The 23,670-nt window shown below is 46.6% G+C and overlaps 1 protein-coding gene across 22 annotated transcripts in view; it reads right to left on the reverse strand.

The window, feature by feature from the left end:
* Positions 1-23,670, reverse strand: part of HMBOX1 (homeobox containing 1) — a 153,003-nt gene that overhangs the window by 119,217 nt on the left and 10,116 nt on the right. For 4 of the 22 annotated variants that reach the window (XM_084829445.1, XM_084829442.1, XM_084829438.1 and 1 more), the window contains one exon: positions 20,997-22,556. The exons of 13 other annotated variants lie outside the window; for them this stretch is intronic. The gene's annotated coding sequence lies outside the window, so the exon portion shown is untranslated. Of the gene's footprint in view, positions 1-9,408; positions 9,563-20,996; positions 22,557-23,670 lie in introns of all 22 variants that reach the window. 5 more of the 22 variants (XM_084829452.1, XM_084829447.1, XM_084829446.1 and 2 more) reach the window with 3 other exon arrangements.

Raw genomic sequence — 23,670 nt, forward strand, 5'->3', positions numbered from 1 at the left:
GCAAGTGCTGGTCCTGCTTTTTAAGGCAGTCTGAGCCACAGCCCTCACCACATCTTGAGGGAGCAAATTTTATGAGTTAATTATGCATCGTGTTTAAGATGTACTTCTCTTTTGCCTGTCCTTTCGTTTTGCCTGCCCTCCTGTCTTTTTCCATTGGAAACATCATCCAATAACTGTATCTGCATTAACTGTTGGTGGTCCTGCACCCCCCTGTTCCTAAGTTGTGCTGAATGAGTAGGTCTCTCCAAATGCCAGGGCTGTGTGCCCTGTGCACTTAAAAAAATAAATATGTTTCCATACCAGGCAAACCAGAATTCTGCAGAATGGAGAGCCAAATGCTCTGCCCCTGCCCCTGGCCCCAATAATTTATCCTTCTTTTACAAGTTACGAGAAACAAGGAACTATACAGGGCAGCGAAGTCCTATCCTCTAGACACTGGAAGAAGACAAGAAGGGGCCAAGGAAAAACCTGATACAGGGTCTAGAAATAGGAGAGACAAGCAAGAGAGCTGGAACCTAGAAATAGGAGAGACAAGCAAGAGAGCTCCCACACCAAGGGAGAAAGGAGGACCACTCAGTAAGGAATCATAAGAACATAAGATGAGCCCTGCTGGATCAGACCAAGGTTCAATCTAGTCCAGCATTCTGTTCACACAGTGGCCAACCAGTTGTTGACCAGGAACCCACAAGCAGGACAGGAATGCAACAGCACCCTTCCACCCATGTTCCCCAGCAACTGGTGTACACAGGCTCACTGCCTCTGGTTCTGGAGGTAGCACAGAGCCATCAAACCACTGATAGCCTTTTCCTCCATGAATTTGTCCAGCGGTAGCAAATTCCATAGTTTAACTATGCACTGTGTGAAGAAGTCCTCCCTTTTATCTGTCCTGAATCTCCCACCAATCAGCTTCATGGGATGACCCCAGGTTCTAGTATTTTGGGAGAGGGAGAAAAATGTCTCCCTATCCACTTTCTCCACAGTATGCATAATTTTGTACAGCTCTAGCATGTCTCCCCTGACCCTCCTTTTTTCCAAGCTAAACAAAAATGGATGAGCAAAGGGCTGAATGTGCCTGATCTCGTCTTATCTCGGAAGCTAAGCAGGGTCAGCCCTGGTTAGTACTTGGATGGGAGACCGCCTGGGAATCAGGCTTCCTGCATTGAGCAGGGGGTTGGACTCGATGGTCTTGTACCCTATGATTCTATGAATCCCAGCTGTTGTAACCTTCTCTCATAGGGGAGATGCTCCAGCTCCGTGATCATTTTAGTTGCCCATTTCTGCACTTCTTCCAGCTCTACAATATCTTTTTTTAGGTGTCCAACCCCATTCCCAATGCCGGAAATCAAGAGATCAACTATGTACAACTTGTGGCTGTCCAGACCTCCAGCGAGGGAGAGACTTCCACGAGGGAGAGACTCCCACCCTCCTACGTAACTGGTTCCATTGTCAAACTGCTCTTCCCATTAGGATGTTTCTCTTCATGCTCAACCAAAACTTGCCCTCCTGTAACTTAAACCCATTAGGAAAACAGGGCTGGGTCTGAATTTCGCACACTGCATTTGAACTAGCCAGCCACGTGTTTTTGAAGGCAGGTCTCTATCATTACATGGTTTGCGTGCACAGGCATTAGCACCATTTTGTGGACACATGACCTAGAAAGCCACCTACACCTCTGGGCTTCATTCACATTGCCATTGTAACCATTGGCAGGAAGGACATCTGAACTGCCTTTTTAAAAAAGCAAACATTTCCTGTTTCCTGTCCTCCACACTCTGAAGAAGCAGCGGGCAGACTTGACAAAGAGATACAGTCCTTTCCGTCATTCCCAAGGCACAAGGAGGACAGGCTTGGGTGACACCTGGTGAGTCCAGGATGGGCAGGAACATCTTTGGTGGCAAGGACCGCGAAATGACAAGATGCCTTCCCAGGGCAGACGGATAAAAGCAGGGTGCTCCAAAATGGAGTGAGCATTGCGTCTGGAAGCAACTTAAGGCAGCTCCAGCCTGCCCCATTTTCAAAACATGTTAAGTAGCCTGGGAAAGTTGCCAATGTCAATATGGACTCAGCAGAGATGGGTTTCCTCGGTATTGAAGAGAAGAGAGCACACAGGGCACCATAAAGGGAAGGCTCCTCTTTCTGGGCTGCAGAGGAGCAGATTACAGGGAGAAGCAAGCATTTTAAAGGGTCCAATGAATTAATCAGGCTGAAGGTTATGATGAGACAGCAAGGCTGCGTATTGTCTGCTCGAAAATATAATAAATACGTTCTCGATTCTCCATCAAGGTCGCCGGAATTGTGCCCCAAGTAAAGCTGAATTCAGCACCCGGTGTGTAAATCATGCAAAGCAAGCAAAACTGAGCATACTGTCTCATCTGGCATAATCTGTTCAGCCACTGCAAATGGGCAGGGGGGCAAGAGTAGCACAAAGCCACCAAAAGCCGGGCCCTGACCCCCAGGAATCATCCACCCTTCTGTGTGGCTGCTGAGCATCACCAGGCATCACCTGCTCAGGTGATGGCCTCGTGTTACAGCCATAAGGGCCAGAAGCTAACTTTTGAAACACAAAGGCATTTTTCAACATGTTCATTACATTTTTATGCCTCCCTTCCTTCAAGTAGGTCACGACGACATACGTGACGCATCCCGCCTTTTATCCTCATAACCCTCCTAACAACGTTAGGTCAGCCCACCCCAACACGGTGCCCTCTAGGAGACAACTGGAGCTGTAGCCCAACACATCTGGAAGGCATCAGGGTGGGGAAAGCTGGGTTAGGTCCAGAAAGAGAGAGAGAGAGAGGTCCAATATCACACTTCAGTGTTCTTCCCATCCTGGGGAAAGAGAAGCAGAAAGCGTGACTGGCGGTTTGCTCACTCTCTCCTGGCTGAGCTATGGGTGCAACACACCCTCTCTCTCAAGGCTGGACAAAGCAGTGCCGTGTTATCTGGCCACTTCTTCTGGCTTAAAACGGCCAAAAGACCCAGCCTCAACAGTGATGTTGTATTCTTATTGGCTGGGGACAGAATACTGCAATGGAATACATACGGTAGCAAGTAGTGATCGAACCCCAACAGTATCGGCAGTTACCAACTGAACACAGCCATCTTCAGGCCAATTAATGCCATGGAGGCATAGACCTCTGCAGGGGTGCTGAATCTCAGGCTTGCAGGCCAAATCTGGCCCACCCAGGATCTCAAAAGCCCTCCAAGATGTCCCCCTTCCCTTGCCCTCACGAACTGATTCCCCTAATTGCCAATTGCTTGGGTGGTTTCCCAGCTTTTGCATGGCATTTCCCCTACTCTAAAATGTTGAAATGGCTCTCCTAAGGATTATTTACTGGCTATAAGAGCTTTAGGCTAAAACAGGCTGGGATTTCTGGCCCCACCCCTTTTGCCTTGGGCCCCACCCACCACTAGATTGCTCCTCTAAAACTGAATTTGGCCCTCAAGCTGAAAGACGTTCGACACCCCCGCACTACAGATATGCAGGTGGTAGAGCAGCTCACCCCCCTACCGCCCCCCCCCCCATTGTGGCTTCTGTCCTGGACACAGCCGCTTTCGATTGGTGGCCAGAAGCACAGGGCTGTCTGCAGGACTCTCGTCTTTCAGCTTCTAGAGAGGCTCAGTCATTAGGACAATTTAGTGGATGAGTAACTTGAATGTCTGCCCAGTTGGCCAAAGTTCCAGAACTCTGTCGAAAGCAGAAGGCACGAAGATATGTAGCCTCTTCATTCTTTCATGATGTCACCTCAAACATCTTCGCTGCGGCCTCCAAGAGTAGAATGTAAGAGAGGTTGCCAGGTGGGGTGGACTTTTGCCCCAGTTAAAGTCTCCTTGGGGAACCCTGATGGGCCAGTTCAGCTTCAGGTTCAGTGGCCTATATGAGAGCATCATCTGTGGTCTCAAGTGTGGGGTGCCTGCCTGGGCACTGGAGAAAAATCCTACATATTGCTGATCTGGGGAAGGGCTGTACCTCGGTGGTAGCATACCTGCTTTGCATGGAGAAGGCTCCAGGTTCAATCCCCGGCAACTCCAGGTAGGGCTGGAAAATACCTGTGCTGGCATGGGGAAATACCCATGCTGGCTGGGGTATACTGGCAGATATAGGACTTTTATTCTGTCTAAACATGCATAGGATTTTGCCCCAAATTAGCTTTCTATTTGGAGACGGGCTGCAGCTCAGTGGCAGAGAACCTGCTTTGAATGTAAAAGGTCCCGAGTTCAATCCCCAGCATCTCTGGGTCGGGCTGGAAAAGACCCCTGCCTGAGGCCCTGGAGAGATTACTGAGAGCCAAGTCAAACAGGGCTCTGGCTGTCCACGATGTGGCATCAATGTAAGCACCTCATAAGAATATAGGAAGATGCCTTATACCAGGTCAGAGTATTTGTCCATCTAGCCAAGATTCTCTGCTCTGAGTAGCAGCAGGGTCAAAGGCAGAGTTATTTCCAGTCACCTACTACTTGGTATTACTATTACTAGTAGTAGTATTACTGGAAGAGCTGGGGATTGAAGCTGGGACCTTCTGGGTGCAAAGTATTGTTCTCTACCGCTGAGCTATAGTCCCTACCCATCCCGACAAGCAAGTGATGTCTCAGATGTAATCCCACCCGTCTTTAGCAGAAAAACCTTCCCATTTTGCATTGCCAGACTGTACAACACAGGAGACTGTCAGAAGAATCTGCGAATTCCATTATGTGGGTAAAACAGAGGCAATTCCCCCAAGGCTTGTCTGACTGCATGCTCTAATCCAGGGGTACTGAACCTCTTTCAACCCGAGGGCCAAATTCCATTTTGGAGAAGTGCTCAGGGACCGCATTAGGGGTGGGCAGGGCCAAAGACAAAAGGGGCCGGGCCAAAGATACCAACAATACCAGAATATTTTTGCATAAAGTTCCGATGGCTGCTACCTAAGCCTCTGGTGAGGCATTTCAACCTTCTAGAAGGGGGCAGGGGACACATGTTACTAAAGCCGTGAAAGCATTATCGGCGGTTGGGGGAAAAGAGCACAGCTGTCTGGGGAAGCACAGAGGGCCGGATTAAGATGTCAATAGGGGCCGGATTTGGTTGCCAGGCTTGAAGTTCCACACCCTTGCTCCAACTAAAGGGTTGTGCAGGGTAAGAGACTCAGCTCTCTTGGTGCCTGGAATGTTTACAGCTTTTCTCCAAAGCTGATTCAGAATCTAGTTAATGTTTGGAATCCAATGGCAGGATGACCAGGTGGGAGCTCATAACCACCCTCTCTTGCCACTAGTTTTCATAGTTAGGAATGTATCTCGTGAAATTACTGTGCACGCAGCAGGTAGAAAGACAGGCCACGCCGCCCCCGCCCCCGTCTAAGCCAGCAAGGGCACTCCAGGGCAGGTATAGATAATAAAGACACATTGAGTAACAGATAAGCAATCATGCAAGACGAGGTCATAAATTCCACAGCTGGTGAAAGCTGAAGAGTAACCCCAGGTAATGTAATTATTATACATTCACAAATCTTACACGGAACCCTGACATTTAAACACAATGCACACATCGCCTTATGAAGCTTACTCTCTGCCCCTGGACAAGACACAACATTACCAGACTGGAATTTAAGAGAAAAACACGTATTTACTAAGTGGAAATGGGTCCATCTTTTCTCACACAAACCAATACAGGTTGGAAGTTAGTGTTAGTCCGAACCCTAAACCTAACCTTCCCCTTGCAATTCCACTACATTCTGTAAGATTAACCCAACGCTGTGGGTATATTACATTATTATTTAGCATTTTACACCAGTTTCACCATTGTGCTTCCCCCAAGGAATTCTGGGAATTGTTTGTTTCATACAGATGATTCCTTTACAAAACGACCGTTCACAAAGTTCTCTGCACAGAGGGAACGGCCTTTAAACTAGTAGAAGCAATGGTGGCAGTGAATCTGCTCCGGTTTTCAGTCAGAACTCTAGAGGAGCTATCTAAGGTGCACCTTGGATAGCTCCTTTAGAGTTCTGACTGGTTCTGACTGAAACGCGGAACGGATTCACCGCCCCACTGACATCGGCGCCCCCAGCCTCTACTGATGTGGGGATCCCTCCACATCAGAATCACTTCCCAAATCTACTGCACAAAACTGGGTAGCTTGGCCCTTTAAAACAACAACAACAACAGACAGCCAAGACCTTTCTTTTCAGAAGGGCTTTGTTGCAATGTAGTGTGCTGGGTCTTTGTTTTAAAATCTGCTTTTGTCGTAATGTTTTATGGTTGGGGGAAGAGTACATTTTTTTTCTTTTAACTGTAACTCCCCTTGAGAACACCTGAGAAGTGGACTATGAAGTGCCAGATAAATAAGTGAAATAATACGGCCTGATATTAGAGCACTTCAGTGGCAGTTTTTTTGCCCTTGCTGTATCCCACTGGCATCGTTACCTCCTGCCCAGGATGTATACACACAACAGGGCACTACTGCGGGTATCACTAATGCTGACGTAAGAGGGTGTTAAATCACTCCTCAGAGTAACGTTTCCTAAAATTTTGCAGGCAAAAGCAGTACTGAATGAAATGGGAGGGACACCTTTAGACCCGGAAAGAGGTAAGGATAGGCCACGCTCCGAAGAAGAGCCCGCTCCATGCATTTCTGCAGGAACAGGGTTCCATCAACCCAGTCGCTTGCTCGCCAGTGGTGAGTGGCCCTTCCCCTTTGGAGAGTGCCTCCACTCCATACATCCAGCACAAACGTGTTCTTCTTCCAGGCTTGTGCAGGAGATGGTGGCAGCCGCCGCAAGGGACTGCTTGCATCTCCTGCAGAAGGCCAGAGAGAGAAACTACCCCAGGGAGTGGGACTGGAGTCAGGCGGATGGGGTAATGTGAGAGCCATTATTCCAGATGGGCCTCCTTTGAAGGCAGGCAATCCTGCTGTGCCCCTGGATTGAAGGATCCAATTGCACCCAAGGCAGAGACACAAAGGAATTACCAGCCATGAAGGCTGATCACAAAGAGGCCACACCAGAGCAATACAGAGATACTGCAGGGAGCCTCTTTTCTGGGCAAGTATGTTGGGTTCACAGCAGCCTGTAATTATTGTCAATACAGTCCTATGTATGTCTACCCAGAAATAGGTTCCACTGTGTTCAATGGCACTGATTCCCTGATAACTGCATACACAGGATTGCAGGCTTACTTAACTTATTTTGCATGGCGTACAAAAGGCTCTCCCACCACACTCTTAAGCGCTTGTAGAGAGCTCGGGAATTACTGCACGAGTGGTAATAACTGCAACACAAGCTACGAGATTCTCATATCTCTTCTGGTGAGAAACACCTGTTTACAACCAGTGCCTCCAATTATCACAGAAGGTGTATGATGGATTTTCTAGAAAATACTGAACTGGGAAATTTTCAAGAAAATGATTTTAAAATATTTCCCAGTGTCCTAAATATACTGAAATGAGATTTAGCAAGTTTGGATTTTATGTACTTTCTTTAACCCCTTCCTATCCCCTATGCGTATGTAGCACATACATATATTGCATTCATATGTATAATATGTTTCTGTGTGTATGAGCGTACACACACATACACACCCTTTTAAAAAATGCATAATCTTCTTAGGGACAGTCACCTAAAAAATGCTTGAAACTGCCTGTTTTATCCATTTATAATGGTAATGGCTTAATTTTATGAAACAAATCACTTTTAGAAATAGACATTTTTAATGGGAAATAATATTGTCCTGAGAGATTTTCTGGGGAAAGTTTTCCACCACGCAGCACACGTGGCCTATTGCCAGAAAGCACAATCTTGCCACTGTGCATCAGGGGGTGGCAAATGTCCACTTGTTTACTTTCTTCTCTGGAAGAATGCAACTGATCAATAAAAACGGGTGCTCTGCTCTCACCATGAGTGACACTCACTCTCTCATTCAGAAGGTAAAAGCTAAAGTACCTAGAGAATAGTGAACTGCCATTTCAAACCAATAGGGCATGAACAAACAAGGACCCAAACACTTAATCGAAAATATTGTTTAGGATCCTTATCTCCTTTTAGGACGGGACAACACTCAGCAAGTTGCTGGAGCTAAACTGCTTTCTAAACATGCAGGACATTTTGTGAAGGACACCCAGTGCGATCTGAGCAGCATAAAATCTTTCCTCCTTACAGCAATACTACAGGAAAAGGGCCTAGCCTTAATGTAATCAAATTCTACGTTGCAGCCATATGGAAACAATTTTAGGCAATAAGCAACTCTTGCGGGGGGGGGGGGGCAGAGTAGCAGAAAAGAAAAGAAAATTAAAACAGAGGCAGGAAGCCTAGCAGCTAAACTAAAAAGGTAACCCTTCACTACCACTGAGAGCCTTCCAGAACCCTGTTTTCGTTTTGTTTTTTTGTCACCATGATTAGACTTGACACCATTCTGAGATTTCCCCAGCAACGGCCAGGGCATAACACTGCCAGCTGCCAAAGATTAATTCTTGGTGATTTTTTAAGCGTTGCCAGCAAGGGTTAAATGCTTTCATGCTCAACCAGGTGCAGTAAAGAGCTCAATGGGATGATCACCGATCATTTCCGAGAATCATCTCTGCTGGGAAGCAGGGCCTCCAGCAGAAAAACGTAAAAATGCTGACCAACACCAGGACAGACCATTTGTCTATCCAGGCCTATATTGTCTTCTCTGATTGGCAGCAGCCCTCCGGGACTTCAGACAGAGGGAGGTCCCCCTAAGTGTAGATGCCAGAGATTGAATCCAAGACCTTCTGCATGCAGCCATGCACTCTGCCACCGAGTTTTGGGGGCCCTCCCTAAGAGGAGTTGGGTAGCAATTACTGCTTGCTGCTGATGCCAGCACCAACCTATACATGTCTACTCAGAAGCAGTTCAGAAGTAAGTCCCCTTAAGTTCAGTGGGGCTTTCTCCCAGGTAAGTGGATACAAGACTGCAGCCCTGATCACCAGTGCACTCTCCCTGTACCCTCCACTCAAGAAGCTTCCAATTAAGAGTAGAAGACACCACCCCCAGCTGGTAACACAGTTGAAGTTTTCTGGCCAGCAGACTGGGCGCTAAAAAAATTATGCCCCAAACAACCTTAATCTCTCTCCTTTCAGCTCAAAACTGCTACATACTGTATCTGCAGATACCGGGTTTCCAGAGATTCATGGTCATCACAGGCCAATCCTGCGGAGACACGTATCACAATGATCGGCGTTTTAGGGCATTGGTAACAGAGGCAAGATCTGATCGCTCTAGACAGAGTCACAGCTGGCATACCAGCCTAAGCTGGTAAATGGCACTCCTAGCCACTGCCACCACCTGCAATTCCACAGATAAGGCTGGACCTAGGAGGACCCCCAAATGACAAAAGTTGGTCCTCCAGAGGGACTGCCATCCCATGCAAGAACAGCTGAATCGCTTCATCCAGACTGCTCAGAGTCCCAACCCACAGTACCTCCGTCTTTTCTGGATTAAGTTTCAGCTTGTCCTCCCTGACCCATCTCCAGATAGTTCGGGATATCCACGGCCTCCCTGGGACTCGGAGATGGAAATGAGAGAGTGAGCTCTCATCTGCATATTGTATCATCTGCATATTGGTGGCGTTCTCCCTAGTGGGAAGAATAAACACAGTCTGTGGATGGCGGCTCCCAGCACAGCAATGTGATGCAGGTTTCGGAGGGCTGTTGGGCAAGAGGGCCTCGAGAAACCCCCTTCTCTGAGTGGGCCCAACACTATGCCTCATCACTGTTGCCACTACCTATTTCCTTGCCTGTCCTGCTGGGCCAAATCCACACCACCTCCCACTTGGAGAGGATGAGGCAAGTGAGGATGACTGTTCCTTCTCCTTGCTCCTCTTACTGCTTGCTCACTTGGGAGAGTATAGGTGAGTAGGCAGCAGTGAGGACCAGGAGCTTGGCAGTGGGCCCCTAATGAGGAAGGGGCCAGGGCTGATGCCCGATGACGCCAGCCGACACCGGCCTAAAGCTGTCAACCCGGCTCTAGGTTCGCCCCCGTCCTGGAAATGTTGTCAGACTCCCGTCATAAGGTGGAACGCTTCAAAGAGAAACTAAAGCTTTGAATTCAGAGAAGAGCAGAGCTGGACTGCAGCAACACCAACACAGACTCATTCCAAAAGTATTTATAGAAAACTGTCACTGTTCGAAATCTCAGAGGTCAACTCTGCGACCCAAGCATTTGCGGTTAATACATTAAGTTACAAATATCCGGGAACATTTGCGAAAAGAAAAAAAGCTTAAACCACTACCGAGAAAGCAATACTGTGTACAGAAGTCATCACTTTGATAAAAGGTCTGAGCAGCAGCTTTAACCAGTTCAAGCAAACTGCTGTTGACAGTTCATATTACGGGAAAAGCTCAGAGTTAACTTTTCCACAAGCAAACAAATTTTTCCCCCAAGACACGTCAAGCCCAGATCATTCACGTGCCATATAATGCCAGTGTTAGATACTGCATATGATATGCCAGATGACAACAACTCCTGTCCAAATACACAGAGCCACAACCACACAAGGAAGGCAGACGCAACTAGTGCTTTTGATATTCAGAGAGGATATAGTGCCGGTAGTAATCTTCCTACTGTGCATCCAACAGAACTAACACTCTCCTGAACGCATACACAGAATGACAGAGGTTTAGACCAGACAGAAATTTACCTTCCTTTTTGATCTATATTGTATTGTGCTTGCAAAGGTGAAGCCTCCAACACCAATCAGCAGTGTTGAGATGATAGCACAGAACACTCACAAACATTCCAACTGCTCAGTTTAAGGAAGAAGAAAAAATGATGTCAGAATGTTTGAAGTCCAACTTCTGAGGGAGAAAGGAAAACTGTCCGTTTAGCTGGGATTTAACCTCGGACAACCCTGGGTGACTGTCTCAGGAGTAGCTTTGTGGACCTGACTTGAGGACCAGGAGGGATCCCAGGACATAGAGAAGCAGAGGAACAGAGCCCAGGGGCAACGGAGCTGATGGAAATGTGAAGTGCAGGCCATGGACTAAGAAAGAGTAACACATGACAAGAAGGGAGGCAGAGGAGAATAAGACTTGAGGAAAAGAGCAGGGGAGGCAAGATTGGGCAAATGAAAGAGAGGACTTACAGCAGGCCAGAGGTCCTGCACCCCCAACAGGGACGCTGGGGAGGTGTGCCAGGAGAGTGGCTGAACATGTCAGACAAAGTAAGCAGGGGGCTGAAAAGCAAGGGGCTGAAGAAACAAGGTTGATAGAGACAAAATTTAGGGCTTAGGAAGACGATGGGCAGGGAGGAAGTGGACAGACAAGGAAGGTTTTGGAGGGCTGGACATCAGGGAGCCAAGGGGCTGCCAGGTGTGGACTGAGCCTAGACCCTGGCACAGCCACCATGCTTTTAAGGGTTGCACAGAAGGGGGGTTCTGCTAACCGGGGTTTGTACTGTCACTGCAGCATTGGGAGCTGGCAACTCTAAGGGGTGAGGAAAGCAAAGCAGCAGGGTGAGGAGCGAAGCAGATTTTCAGAAATGAGACTTGGAACATGCCAGGAAGTCCCTTGCTTGCAGTTTCCCAATGCAAGAATGCTGGGTTACCCAAAGACGAGGCTGGTGGTGAGTGCCTCTTCACCCAAGGCACAACTGACAGGATTCACTGCCACCGGATGTGGTGACGGCCACCTGCTTATGCCAGACACTGAGGAGGGCTACTTACTGCCTTTGCACCCTGCTTGTGACCTGCCCAAAGATATCTGACTGGATGCCCTCACAAACCAAATACTAGACTAGACGGGGCCTTTTGTCCAATCCAGGAGGGCTCCTACCTTCTTTAGGACAAATGTACCATCAAAGACATTTATTATTATTTGCAGCCCCTTGATGGAATGTGCTATGCGACATGAGCTGTGGATAGGACAGGGCACAAGGGCCATTGCGCCAGGGTAAGGTTGCAAGCTGCAGAGCTGCACTTCTGTGCCAGAACACCAAGGGAACTTGCATGAGGTTCAGCAACACAGAAAAGTTGTGTTTTCTTTTCAATCACCCCATGCAAGGCTATGAACCAGTCAGGTGTCAGCAAACCAAAAGCCTGGCAACATAGGAAGTTGCCTTAGTTGGAATCAGATCATTGGTTCATCTAATTCAGAATTGCCAACACGGACTAGCAGCAGATGTGACAGGTTTCATACAGGGGCCTTTCCCATGCCTACCTGGAGATGCCTGAGGATTGAACCTGGGACCTTTTCCATGCAAAGAAAACTGCCACTGAATGCTGGCCCTCGATCTCATCAGTTGTGCCTTACAGAAGTCTTTTCAATAGGATGGTATTCCAGATTGCACGACAGACGGTTGTGTCATCAACAGAGAGGGACACAGCTAGCACAACAGTTGACACTATTATCGCCCAGAGTCCCCAATGCTCCCCTTCCTGCTTTTATATTATATATAGAGAAGCAATGCTCTGCTTCCTGCTTTTATATTATACATATAGAATCTAATTCATTAAACACCCCCTTGCCTGGTCACCTGTTGCGAGTAACAATTGCTTCCAGGCGACCATGTAAGGAAGATTTCACTGGAAGAGAGAGTTGGTTCTTTCTTTTATTTCGGACCATCGCCATACCACAAATGCCTAAAATAGCTATCCCCCAAGAGCTACATTGTGCAATGGAAGCGCAAAAATGGATGGCTACGGATAAAACTGAGCATAGCCAAGTGTGACCAAAGGAGTGACACCAAAATTTGTCAGAATTATCTCTGGGAAATGAACCAGAGAAGGGAAATTCATGAGCAATCTCAGCAGCTACCTGTAAAGATTCGTCTGTGCCATTGTCACAATGTCTCCCATAAAACAGGTCTTGGACAGAGTCAATAGCAAGAAGATGAGTGGAGTCATTACAACCTTCTCACGTTACAAAAAATCTCCTACCTGGAAAGTTTTTTACATGTGCGCAATTGCCACATGCCACAATTGCTACTTGTGGATTGAACGTTGATCATGACAAAGAAGTACTATCCCGGTAATAACTGTGTAACATTCAAAAGGGTTCCAACAATTGCCACTGAGAGTGGAGACAAGTGTTTCAAAAGCACAGCACAGGACGGAACCATGCACTAGGTGGTTCACACGTGCCATGTACCTCACTTGGTTGCTAGGTTACTTGCAGCAGAAAGGGTTCGATGTCTCCATTTAAAAGTAAAGAGTTTGAAGTGGTAAGAGGCAAAAGAAAAGTTCTCTCTGAGGTGTGACCTGTGATGGCTTATTCATACATGCACCTCACACACACACACGCTGCAGTCATCAAGTAATGGAAAGCCTTGTGCAAACCAGATATAAAAGATTCCTGAAGCAGGGAAAAGTCCTGATGGTGATGGCTCAAAGAAGTGAGTGAAGCTACAAACTATACACTACAGTACAAATCACCTCTCTCTCTCTCTCTCTCTCTCCCCCTCACACACACACACACACACACACCCCCTGATTCTCAAGTTAGGATGAGCCAGGGTTCCAGGGGAAATCTGCTTGTGCACACTGACTGATTGCTACATCCATGGTTTGTTTATCATTATGTGCGAACCAGGAAATCTGGCTTGTCTGTCCCCCTGACAGACAAGCCATAAACCAACAGCAAACCATGGCTTATGATTGTTGCAAAAAAGAAAATCTGTGGAGCTTCTCAAGAGACAGCAGGTTTCGAGAAGCAACAACTTTGGGTGACAGAGGAATAATCTGGTAGCAGGAATAAGGACCAGTTTATTCCAAAAGTGGCAATTCCTGTGAGTGACAGCACACTCTGACTGATTCATTATAGCCACACTGCTTCCAGAATTATCTGACAAGCAAGTCAAGGCCACTGCCCAAAAGGAGGAAATTATGGGTATTTTAGGCCTGTTTTGTCCAGCAGTGCCTGTTGATTGGGCTGAGAGAACTACAAGAACCTTACTAGACTGACTTTGGGGTCTGTTCCAACAAGGTTTTTCTTATTCTGGCAAATAGTGTGGGTTTCCTGGACTGAACTATCGACAGTTCACTTCTCTGACCATTAGTCCCGGTGGAAATTGTGGTTAATTTAAACTATGGTTTGTTGAAACAAGCCAGGATCAAAAGATGGTTTACAATTCTGAATGTCATTGAGTAATATCTAACTAATTTCCCCCAGGTCAGATAAACTCCAGTTAGTTTAAACCAGGAGGCAGATGCTTCCGGTCACCTCCTCAGAGCCACACCGGAGGAGGAGAGGAGATAGGTTGCTCAGAAGCTCAGGGCTTGCATCTTCTCTCTCACAAGTGTTACCTCTGAAGCAGGTCACTGTACATTAGGACCCTAAGGAAACATACCATGGCTAAGCATTATGTCTGCACTGGGCCACTGCCCTGGAATTCTTCTTCAAATTTACAGACCCCACAGATTAACACACTAAATTTAGACGCATAAAGTTGAGCTTTTACAACTGTATTTCAAGAGCAGCAAATGGTTTATTCAAGGTCAAAGATAAGAGTTCAGTAAATTCATTTCACTTTATAAAAAGAAAGGGGAAAAAAAGGATTGCGGCTACCAATTCCTCAGAAGTAATTAAACAATGTTTTTAATGCTCCGGGTGACTCAGGGCTTTCCCCCGTTTTTGGCAACTGAGAGGGGTTGGAGAGGGCATCAGAATAAGGCAAATGAAAATCAAGTGACTGTCAAGGGATTAAGGAAACCTCTTCACACAACATGCAATTAACACATGGAATTCAGTATTACAAGGTGTGGTGATGGTCACTAGCCTACGCCTATCTATTCTGAAGCAAGTCCAAACAATTTCAATAGGACTTACTCCCAGGTAAGTGCATATTGGACTGCAGTCCTCAGTGGCTTTAAAACAGGATTAGACAAAGTCACGGGGATTGCACGCACCAATGGCTTTCATCAGCCATGAAAGAGAAACTCCTTGTTTGGAAGCAGTGTATCTCTGAACACCAGTTGCGGGGCAGGGGAGGGGGGAGACAACTGTAGAGGAGCATTGGCCTTCATGCCCTGCTTGTGAGCTTCACCGGAGGACCTGGCTGCCCACTGTTGGAAACAGAACACGCAATTAAATGGTCTGATCTAGCAAAACATTTCTTATGGCCATGGGCAAAGTGACTAACATTCAGTCTAGAGGACTAATGTAGTGGGGGAGGCAGGGTAGGGGGAAATGAATGCACCCACATGCTTCATTCCTGGACATTCCACCAACTTCAGCATCACAACTTCCTTGGGTTTGCCTCAACTGCACCAGTCTACCAGCTTCGACAATCCTGGCCAGCTGCCTCCATCCCACCTTGCACCATGAACCACCCAGGAAGAGAACCCATGGTTTGTTGTTGAATTGTGAACTCTGGGTTTTCATGGTTAACAACCCATAGTTAAACCATACTGAGGGTTCACACATAACAACAACCCACAATTCAACAACCACCTATAATTCAACAAGAACCCATACTCTGAGTGTTGTTATGTACGAACCAGGTCACAATGTTTGCACTGGACCACCGGCACAGTTTGACCACATCCTTGTATTCTTCTTCAACTTGGAGACAACTAAGTCTTTGGCTTAGTCCTCACCTCCCTGACTAAAATGAAGCCCAAGTATTGTAATCTTCTTGGGGCTTGGACCTGCCTTTTCTGCTTCTAAAATACTATATGCCAATGGCACTAAACCCTACCACCTGAGATCCACCAGACTCATTCCTCTGTTAAGTGTTGAAAACTTTTATTTGTTTGTTTGAACAAGCCTTTAATGTTTTTAGAATCTGTGCTCTGCTTTTAGCTGATGCACCATTTTCTTCTCTCTTTTTTTGTTCTGTTTTGGAGTTTGATCTTGCTTTATGTTTTCACGCTTTGGGTGTTTTTGAAGAGTAACAAAGGAGGGTACAGCTAATAATAGCAATAGTTTTAGCATCATGCCTTGCAGCCTGTTTTTGACCCTTTTCTAACAATAAAAGGTGTGCCACCCATTTCCCTGGGTTAATTAGGCATTGTTTGGAAGTGCTGACTTTTTGTTGGTTTCAAATGTCTGAGCCTGACCCTTAACTTTGGTATTTGTACAAGAGAGAAAGAGAGAGCGCAGATGTGAGTGAGAAAGAGAGAAAGACTAAGGGGTGCAATCCTACGCATGTTTAGACAGAAAAAAAGTCCTAAAGTCCCAGCATTCCCCAGCCAGCATAGCTGGGAGTTGTAGGACTTTTTTCTGTCTAAACATGTACAGAATTGTGCTCTTAGAGGGATTACATCTGCATAAACTTGCATATGAATAATGCATTTGTTCTGAAGGGGGAAGAAGCATCCTTCTTTGTTTTTAGATAATGCATCCACATGTTTCAGCGGGCCTCATCTTAGAAGAGGCATTCCTTTTGGAAGAGAGCAGGGGAGGAGGAATGCTTCTTCAAAGATGGTGCCCACTGCAACATGTGGATGCATTATCTAAAAACAAAGAAAGCATGGCTGGCTGAGGAATGCTGGGAGTTGTAGGACTTTTTTCTGTCTAAATATGGATAGGATTACACCTTAAATGTGTATGTACGATGGAAAAAACAAAGTGACGTATTCAACCCTCTCTCTTAAAAAAAATAAAGGAAGAAACCAACAGCTCTGGCATTTCACTTATTGCTAATCCTTTAGTACTGGTAGCAGAGGGGTGCGCCCATCCCAGGCTGCATGCAAGTCCCAGCCACCGAGTGAATTTTCCTGGGATGCAACTGCTCCCGGCATCCAATCCTAGCAAAATCAAATCAATGGCATTTGGGATAGCCCTGCAGCCCCCTGCCTCACTTGCCCTGCCAGGACAACATTTCAGGAACTGATAGTATCAGAGATGCAACAGTGCCATTTGGATTCCCATCCCACCTTCCTAAGTCCACACCCCTCTGTTGCAGCCATATCCCAGTGGTCTCTGTTTAAAATTAGGCTTTGCAATGATGCTCTGGAGGTTTAAAACAGACATTATTTTAAATGTGCATATAGCAGCTGGGTCTTCTTTTCATGGTGCTGGAGAAGTCTCTTATGAGTCCCCTGGACTGCATGGAGGTCCAATCAGCCCATCCTAAAGGAAATCAACCCTGAGTGCTCATTGGAAGGACAGATACTGAAGCTGAAGCTCAAATATTTTGGCCACCTAATGCAAAGAGAAAAGTTACTAGAAAAGACCCTGATGCTGGGAAAGATTGAAGGCAAAAGGAGAAGGGGACGGCAGAGGATGAGATGGCTAGATAGCATCACCGATGCAATGAATATGAACTTGAGCACACTCCGGGAGACAGCGGAGGACAGGAAGGCCTGGCATGCTGTGGTCCATGGGGTCACGAAGAGTCGGACACGACTGAACGACTGAACAACAACAACAAGGTGCAGGACCCATGATCTGGACCTGGAAAGCACCCCCTATCCTAACCCACATGCTAGGGGCCCAATCCAGACTTTGGGCCCTCCACCTACTCTAGACTTGAAATGGAAAAAAGATGTAGCTGCCAGACACACATTGAAAGCAATTTCTGTTTTGGCCCTCAATGTTACTTCTCGCAATTAACACACCAGTTCCAAGGCTGGAACTGAGCACCCTTCCCGTCAAGGCGGGGGGACGGACGGACGACATTCTGCTTTTTGTCCAGAATCACAAAGCTGGGAGGAAGCGGGAGATCACAGAGTCAAACATCTGTCTCCAAGGCAGAACGCTGCACAGATCAACTCTTTCACACTACCAGGATATCACAAACAGAAGGGAGGACCAGGAAGACTCAAGACGCTGAGGGACTCGGGGTTGCGGGTCAGGACACCATTTAGAAAGCAGGGAGGGCGTCATTCCACTCCATGTAGGCTCCCAAACTTTTTTTTTTAAACTTCCCCTTGTCACATGCCTTTAACAGCCTGATGTGAAAAATTCTACCTGGGCAGTGGGGGAAGAAATTACAGATCTGGTTCCAACGCTCCCAAAAACTGATGATGGCGGCAAGATATTTTAGTCTTGTTTGTTTTTAATCAGCTCTCTTCAAGGCCTGGTGCCTAAAACTTGGCCTCTGGGTCTTAAAATATAAGAATTTTGTATCTTTGTTTACTTGGATCCTAGCTGTACTTTCCTACTGAATGCTGCCAATTCCTATTCTGTACGTATGTTTTCAGCTAGGTTTGCACTGCTGCAAAGAAAGCGAAGAAACTGCAATGACCTCACCATTCTATTGGTACCCTTTAACATCCCAGGATCAGACTAGATAACCTGACCTCTTCCAGGCAACAATGCCACCTCCACTGTAAGCCTTTCCCACCCTACTCCAGGCCTTTACCATTTACTACCCACGTGCATCTACGCTGTTCTCTGTACACTAAGGACTGGCATCTTGCTTCAAAACATTTTATTTTAAAGCAAGATTTTTAGGATGCCAATTCTTCTGCAGCTTATGCAGAGAACAGAGCTCACATACTAATGAACCATATCTGAGAGAGAACAGATTTAACCCAGATCCTAGAATTTCACATTAGCACGTTGGGTTGTGTTTTTTTTTAAGGCAGACGCAAGATAAAAATAAAGGTGTGCATTTCACAGTTACACGGTGAGATTTTCAGTCGGCCAACTACTAGAGGAATGATTTCCCACTCCTGTGGACCGGATGGCTGTTTTACCGAGGGGAAAGAGACCTAATGTTTTATGTGCTAATCTTAAACCTAAATTGCATCTATTTGCAAACGCTCTCCAATCTTGCCTTTCAGTGTTTAATCAAAAATGCTTATCACACCACTAAAGAAGGAAAGAAAGAAAACAACAATGTCTCACTCACAAGAAAACTATTTTGGGATTGTATTAAATTAGGAAGTTGTGCTCTAAACAAAGATGGCTTGGGAGCAAAATCAGATGTGACTGGCCTTCAGCTCCCTTTGCAAGGGGGGCTCTCAGACCAGCTTTGCAACTTAGCAGCTAGCTACCCCTTGGCTGGAAGCCATGTGGCAAACTGCACAAGTGTTCCTGGATATCTATACATGCAGCATAAGGAGGTGGTAGAGTCCTGAGATGGTGGGCTGGGCTGTACCACTCCCAACTGTATAGATATATTGCATTTTTCCATGTTTCCCTAGTTAAAATGTTTCCTGCACATCAATTACAGCAAGGTTACAGAACCTCAGGCCCAGAGGCCAAATCCAGCCATTCGGGGTTGCCCTTCCCCTGGCCCCACCCCCTTTCCCCCAGTTAACAATCATTTGGTGGTTTCCTGGCTTTTATGCAGGCTTTTCCCCCATTCTAATAGGTTGAAATGCTTCTGCTAAGGCTTAGTTACCTGCAGTTACTTTGGATGACAGTTAACTTGGGCTGATGCAGAAGGGATCTTATGTTTCCTGGGCAAGCCCCACTGAAATTAACAGGAGCAGAGCGGCCCTGTGCATTGTGTTCAACAACTTCCTCTATTTCACTCAACAGTTTACGGGCTGTGAACAAACTATTATGCTATAACTTTATATCATTCCTGATAAAGTAGTCCAACACAGCTCGAGGGCACCAGGTGGGGAAAGATGTGCTAGATTACTTTTTTCTGATCTCCCCCACCCCAAATAGCCTTTTATTATTATTTTACTATATGCAACCATCTGAGTTTTTATTGTTCTTTGTTTCAAGAGCACCGTCTCAAATATGTACTTTTTGACAATAGGAAAAACCATTTTAGAAAACAGTAATTAACAAAAGGACCAGCCCATTGCATGAACTTATTCTCCCCTTCTTGAAAGGTATCCTTGCCAATTCCCGGCACACACGTTTTGAGCCAGCCAAGGAGATCCCCAATTAATAGAAAGTTTCCTGCCTGCTGTTACAGAGTTCTGTCCCAGCATGAGCTGGCAATGATGGAAGGAAGAAAAACCGTCAGCGATTCCAAGCAGGATTATGAACGGTGAGACACGCAAACAAACACCCCTGCTTATCCTACACCTGCTCACGGGTCCTGGAAAAGTGGTACAGTTGCTACTAAGGATGCTGGAGTGACACAAATCCAGAGGAAACCACCTCCTCTTTGGGAACTATGCTCCCCAAGCTCTCCTTTCCGTATTCCTCCCTCTGACATGCTATTGCCACGGCCCTGATCCAACAGATCGGGTGAGGCACGCAGGACATGCAGCAAAACTGCTCACCCCCTCCCCTTTCAAGAAACAGCCTTGAACGCATGGGGTTGTATCCAATGTCAGTCCTACTTAGAGAAGACCCATTAAAACTAAGGGGACTTAAGTTGGACTAACACTGAGTATGCCCCGTTGGATGCAAGCCTTGGAGCTGAGGGTAGACCAAGGGTGCTTCCAGACACACAGCTCGTAGCCATTTGTCTTTTCCTCCTTGACAGGTTTTTGTGGGGAAAGGAAAAAGAAGGGAAAAGCAATGGGAAGGTTACAAAGGGTTCAAAGGGAAGGCTATCCATGGCTACTAGTTCTGACGGCTCTATGCTCCCTCCAGTATCAGAGCCAGGATGCCTCTGAACACCAGTTGCTGGGGAACATGGGTGGGAGGGTGCTGTTGCACTCCTGTCCTGCTTGTGGGTTCCTGGTCGACAGCTGGTTGGCCACTGTGTGAACAGAATGCTGGACTAGATGGACCTTGGTCTGATCCAGCAGGGCTCTTTCTTTATATTCTTATGGAAGATGACAACATCCGGACCCCTCGTAAAATTCCATGTTTGAAGCAAGGCACTATAAAAGCCTTGTCTGTAGCATTTAGATCCAAGACCTGCCCAAAGTTGGGGTGCCAATCAAATAACCCATCAAATATTGTCAATTGGTTGCTTATCATTGGGCTTTAGCTGCTTTCTCCAACCTGGTACCGCACAGATGCTTGGGACTTCAACTCCCATCAGTCCCAGCCAGCATACTCAATGGTGGGGAATCCTGAGAGATGTAGTCCAAAACATCTGCAAGGCACCAGGTCGGGGAAGGCTGGTCTACTGTCAAATATTCCATGAAGTCAAGAATGCCTTTTTGTACACAGCAGCCTACCTTCTTCCACAGCCTTGCAAGAGTCATCAATATTCTCTCTCTCTCCCTCTCTCTCTCTCTCTCTCTCTCTCTCACTCACTCACCTTATTTATGCTACTGTCACGCTACTTATGTTTGTCAGCTGCTCTGGAAGCCTTTGGGGCTAAAAGGGCAGAGTATAAATGCTGTAAAGAAATAAATAAATTTTGTCACAGGGCAAAAGGGTGTCTGTAATTCCATTCACTTCTAATGAACCACACGGCCCATCTTCTCCTCCTGGCCATATGCTGTCCCCCCAGGCATCTCTGAACAGGAACAGAGCCATGTGGTCCAAGAAAAGGAAATCGGCACAAGCAGTCATCAGAAAGGCACAGGTCTGGGGGCTGCCAGGTAACCAAAACGTTACCAGACTAGTAAGAACGTTACCCTACATGGCTAGTTGCCAGAATTAAAGAATGCAAAATCAGAGAACATTCCAGCTAAGTACTTTTTAATTCATTTTGCTCTTCATGTGGATGCAAATGCCTTTGAAGCACAGAAATGTGCTCACGACATGGAGACTGCATTTGTAGGTGGGCATGCACTGATAATGCTTCTGGGCTGTTAATGCAAATGCACGTACACTGTGCTCTTCCAAAGAATCTCCCCTTAATGGCGGAGAACTACGGAGGACTTTTTAAAAAGATTTCTTTTCCTGGGTATGAGGGATAGAACTCTGCACCTATTCAGAGGCACTCAACCCTAGATGCCAGGAGGTATGTACACAGGACTAGCTATTTTAAATTTCGAAGGAAAAACTGAAAAGGTAAGGATGCTTTAGGTCAGTTTCCCCCAACCTGGTGGCCTCCAGATATGTTGGACTGCAATTCCCATAATTCCCAGCCTGCATGGCCAATTATGGGATTTGCAGTCCAACGGATGTGGAGGGCACCAGGCTGGGGAAGGCTGCTTCAGGTATAATTAAACATGTACACTATGCAAGCATACTGTGCAAGTGTGAGATTTGGTTTTGGGATTCTCAGCACTAAGAATCTAAGCTTCCATAGTTAAACAGCCAAGTTTTTAGTCCCTAAGACTGCAAAGCCAGAGGTGGGGCTGAGGACTTCTAATGGTGGGGAGCAGGCCTGGGTCTCATGAATAACTCTGCGCCCCTCCCCATTTATAGCAGTAGCAGGATACATGTAAATTTGCAGATTTCTGCAGGTTACAGAATTGAGTTGACCTAGCCAGAGAAAAAACATTTGGGTTTTGCTTTTGTTTTATAACTGTCCCCTTTCCATACCCTTTAAGCTGTGAACGGGGACCTCCTCACATCCGTATTTGGAGGCAGTCGCTTGGGGTAGATCACATGCTTTGTACGCAGGACTCCACGGCAAGGATGGAGTTTCAGGCGGCAAGGATGGAAACAAACCCTGTCTGAGACTCCAGAGAGCTGGTGCTGGTCCGAGGAAGCAGCATTTGGCTAGATAAGCCAATAGTCTGACGCAGTATAAGGCAGCTTCCTATGTATTCCTGGAACAATCCATGCTCTGGTAACCTCCAGATTAGATTACTGTAAAGCTTTCGATGAGGGGGCTGCCTTTGAAGACTTCTCGGAAACATCAGTACAGAATAGAGTCACCAGAACACCTTTGAAGCAACTTCACTGGCTGCCAGTCCATTTCCTAGCAGAGAAAAAAGTGTGGGTGCTTAGCTTCAAAGCCCTATAGGGCTTGGACCCTTGGGTTCCCAAAGCATCCCTGCTCCCACATATGCCTAACTGGGGCTACACACACCATCTCCACCAGATGCCACACTCCAGGTGTCCCTGCTCTCTGACGTTAGGCAGGTGGTGACCCAAAAGAGGGCCCTTCCAGTAGTGGCTCCCCATCTCTAGAATGTACTCCCCAGGGTGGCTCGCCCAGCACCTACCCTCATGTCTTTTTGGCACCAGGGAAATACCGTTTTTGTCTTCCCAAGCCTTTTTAAATTGTCAACCACGCTCAGTTTGCTGTTTTAAAACCTTGCTGTGATAGGCTGCTTTTTTATTTTCTTGGCTCCTAGAAAAAATTCATTGTTGTAATAGCTGCAAGATGTCCTGAGAGCAATGAACAATAGGGTGGGGCACATTTAAAAATTAAAAAAATGAAATAGGCCCATGTTGAAACAGCAGTACTGGCAGAGAAGGCTGTACAAGACACTCTCCTTCACTGCACACATGGCACAGAATTCATATTTATGCATTAAGTAGGTCAGTCTTCCCCAGTCTTGTGCCCTGTTGGCTGTGGATGATGGGAGTTGCAGTCCAACCTATCTGGATGGCACCAGCTTGGAGAAGGATGATTTAGTAGATATTAATACCCTGGTTTGTAAAGGTCTACACCAAGCTTCCCCAGCCTGGTACCTTCCAGATGTTCTGGACTACAACTCCCAGATTCCTGACCACTGGCCATGCTGGCTGCAGATGATGGGAGTTGGCACCCAAATCATCTGGGGAGTACCAGGTTGGGGACAGCTGGCCTAGGCCTTCACAAAGCAGCTCACAGTACATAAAAATATAAATATGTTAAAAATACAAATCTAATTTAAAAACTAAGATATGAAGCACATACATTTAGGGGCAAACTAAATGGCTTTCTCGTTGAGGCAAATATAACAAACTGTTCATATCCAGTGCATGTTCCACTGGAAGTCTGACAATGCTGACCTACCTGCCTTAATGGTTTTCAGTGACTGGGTTCACGCAACACGATAACCCACACTCAGGGAGGAGTATGGGTTGTGTGTGGGTTGTCATGT

This window comes from Heloderma suspectum, chromosome 1, assembly GCF_057233095.1.
Source record: "Heloderma suspectum isolate Gila_16-S chromosome 1, 16-S_ref, whole genome shotgun sequence".
Classification (NCBI taxonomy): Eukaryota; Metazoa; Chordata; class Lepidosauria; order Squamata; family Helodermatidae; genus Heloderma; species Heloderma suspectum.